The sequence below is a fragment of the Gavialis gangeticus genome, unplaced genomic scaffold (genome assembly GCF_001723915.1).
Source record: "Gavialis gangeticus isolate Ggan-Ray unplaced genomic scaffold, GavGan_comp1, whole genome shotgun sequence".
NCBI classification, from domain to species: Eukaryota; Metazoa; Chordata; order Crocodylia; family Gavialidae; genus Gavialis; species Gavialis gangeticus.
Genome location: NW_017728997.1, coordinates 37954485 through 37957958, shown reverse-complemented (window position 1 = coordinate 37957958; position 3474 = coordinate 37954485). Strand labels below are relative to the sequence as shown.

Sequence of the window (3474 nt, the reverse complement as noted above, 5' to 3'; positions counted from 1 at the left end):
CCACTTTAAGCACAGCAAACAGGCAGCAGCCAGGTGCCTGATGAGGGTAGCCATTTTGGCCCAGGGATATAACCTGGGCTGCAGTTTGCTGCAGGAAGGAAGGAGGCAACTGGTGCCTCCTGGTGCCTCCTTAGCTGGGGCAGGGGGCACATGCCCCACCATGGCCAATCTTGCTGACCAGGGAGGGTCCCCTCACAGCTGATCCCACTCCCACTCCCCAGCCACCACTCACAGGGGGGAGGCACTGGCACTCCCGCCTGACCTCCCCTGCCCATTGCCTAAGCAGCCAGCACAGCTTGTCGGGGGGTGTACTAGCACTCTCAGAGGGTGCATGTGCACCCCCATGTACCCCCTACGTGTTGCCATTGGCAGGGACTATGGGGAGGAGGTGACCCCTTGTCCTGGGTAAGATGTAAAACTGCACCCATTAGGGAAGGGTGGTTTGGTGGGGCTCCTAGTGGAATGGGAGCCGCCAGAAAATGCCAGGCCAGTTACCTGCCAGGTGAAAGGCAGGTCAGGGCACTTAACCCCAGCCCCACATCCCTGGTGGTGTTCTAGCGAGCAGGGGAGCCCAGGGCTCAGTTCACGAGCCCTGAGGCAGAGCTCAGGCTGGAGAAGGGATCCTGTGTGAGGGTGAGTGAGGATGCCCAGTGGGGGTATAGCGGCCCGGCAACGGGCTAGGAGCAAAATAGGCCTACAGTCGTACAATCGCTCAGGCAACGATCAGGTTAGGCTAGCAGGAGATATTAAACAGACTGTGCCAGGGCTGACCAAGGCAAGGAGAGCTAAGCCTGAAGCCAGGTGAGGCCGGGCAGCATGAGTGTGGCCCCTGAGAGAGGGCAGTATGAAAGAGGATGGATGAGAGCCAGCGGAGTGAGCGGATCCCTGGTGAGAGAGGGGTAGCATGCAAGTGGCTCTCCGGGGCTGTGGAAAGAGCTATAATTGTGCGCCCAGTTTGCTCTGGCCACAGGCCAGAGCAGTAATATCAGAGAAACATCTGCAAGGCATGGGACCCATGGGAGGGGAGGTCAGAGCAGGTATTAAGCCCTTGTCAGCAGGGTGAGTAATGGATAGCCTCTTGCCTTTGTAACACCTCTCATATTTTTCCATCAAGGTGTGGCAGGAGAGCAAAGCAGTCTGTTACCCCAGAAGCAATGCAGATGGCAAAAACCTGAGGAGGCCACCCTGCTACAGTTTCATTGGAGCAGTCTAACAGGCTCCCTCTCCAACTCCTATCTCCTCAAAAGAAATAGCTCAAACCTTAAATCCATTTCCTTTGCTTTAACTGTCTTCTGCATATTGTGTCAGCAGCCAAGTGCAGGGTATTCTTGCCTGTGCAATTACAGCAGTGAATTGTGAGATGAGGTAGCTTAAGACGTAACTGGGAAGTATGGAGTTAGATCAGGGTGGACAAAATTCAGTCTGCAGGCCAGATCCAGCCTGCCAGCTGACTGGATCCGGCCTGCGGGCAAGCACCCACCAATTGATTGTATCCAGCCTCACCAGTGACTGCCCCTGCTGTGCTATGCATGGGGCCAAGTCCCACCCATGATCATCTGGGGCAGCATATGCTGCGCTCCCAGCCTCCCCTGCCAGGGCTGCCAACCCCAGCCAGTAGGCACAGCTTCAGGGGCAGGGCTGTTGCTACCACTACTGCAGCTGCCCAGGGAACTGCTGGGGGCTCCCTCAGCCTCCAGCAACTCCTAATTCTGTCTCTGCCTCAGCGATCTGGGCAGAAGGTAGTGAGGGGAAGCTACAGCACTGACAGGAGTGGGGTGGGCTCTGCCTGCAGTTCACTTTGGTTCTGCTCATGCATAGCTGGGCAAGGGAATGTGTGGGTGGAGTGGGGGCATGAAGGAGCTTGGCTGCTCACAAAGCCCCACCAGGCAGGCCTGGGACAGACAGGTGGGGTGGGAGCAGCAGCAAAAGCCAGCATGCATTTGGTGTGGCCCCACTAGGCAGGCACATGGGATGGAAGCAGCAGCAGGAGTCAGTGTAGGTTCAGCTGCAGCCCCACTGGGCAGGTGTGAGACAGACCAAGAGAGCCAGCAGCACCAGGCACAGCTCCCTGCCCCTCTCCCATCCTAGGGGCTTCTCTTGCTGCCTGTCTGTGGAAGCTGCTGTCCTGCCCTTTGCAGTGTGCTGTGAGCCAAGCTGGCAGCGCTGATCCCCCTCCCCGTTCCTACAGAAGAGCTGGGCTCAGCTATGTCAAAGGAGCAGGCAGGGAGGAAGCCCCACATGTGGGCACCCAACCTACCCACACCCCGCACATGCACCCCCCATCATAACCACACCCCCCCAATGTCCCTCGCACCCCAGCCACACACCCCACCATACACACAACCCCCAACCTCCACACTCTCCTAAGCACCTCATCACTCCACCATAACCACACACATCCAACACTGTCCCATATACCCCAACCATACATCCCACACCCCTCCACAGACACACACTCCCCCAACAGTCCCACACATTCCACCTCAGCCACACACCCCCAACAAACACCAATCACGCACTCCCCCAAGCCTCCACACAATATACAAGCAACTCTCCCTCCCCACCACCTCCTAAAAGGCGTACTTCCTGGGCAAGGAGAGAGACTTCCAGTGGCAAAGGTCAGGGGGTGGGACTTCTGTCATAAGAAGGTGACCAGGGGGTGGGGTACCTGTCAAGGGGCGGGGCTACCCTTGTGGCCCTTGACACCTCACCAAAATTTAAGTGGCCCTCCAACTGAAATAACTGCACACCCCTGAGTTGCACGATATTGCATGCATAAGAGAAAATAAGTTGTGAGATTTAACAGATATGAAGTTCCTTCTGGAAAGGCAGGTCACATGTCTGACTTTAGGACAGGTCTACAAAGCTCTTATCCAATACAGGTTAAAGGCAGAGACAGACTGTAAGGTATGGACATATCCAGCCACTGATCTGCAAATGTACTTGGTTAATGTCTTTGTAAGACAACACCCCATCAGGCAATTTTAACTCTGTATTAACAATACTTTTTGGTCACTGCATTTCTAATTTTATCAGGAAAAAGTGCTATTTGTGAGAGTTAATTATGTAAGTTATGCCTAGGGAAAGGAAACTGTGCAGCTGCCAAGTACCACTGTATTCATCCTGTACATTGTTGCAGAGGAATGAAGATTAGGGTCATGCTAACTCTACTAACAGGGTTGATAAAAGAAATCACAGGTAAGAGTCCTGGACAGATCAACAGTTGCCACAGCACTTTAAATTGCTGCTGTGAACAGGCCGGAGTGCTAGAAATGCTTTCAGGGGCATGCTTTCCAGCCAGAGGACAGTAACTGAGCTGCTCAGCCCTGCAGCTCTTTACCACCTCCGCTCATGAGAGGCACCTGTCAGTGAGTCAAGGCAATGACAGCCTATCACCACCCCTACAGGGGCACAAGCATGTACACATCCCCAGGGCTCAATGACAGCAAACACGGCCGCCTGCCTTCCTGACCC

General features: G+C 55.0%; 1 protein-coding gene across 1 annotated transcript in view; it reads right to left on the bottom strand.

Moving 5' to 3' along the window:
- Positions 1–3474, bottom strand: part of RAF1 (Raf-1 proto-oncogene, serine/threonine kinase) — a 92494-nt gene that overhangs the window by 79733 nt on the left and 9287 nt on the right. The gene's annotated exons all lie outside the window — the stretch shown is intronic.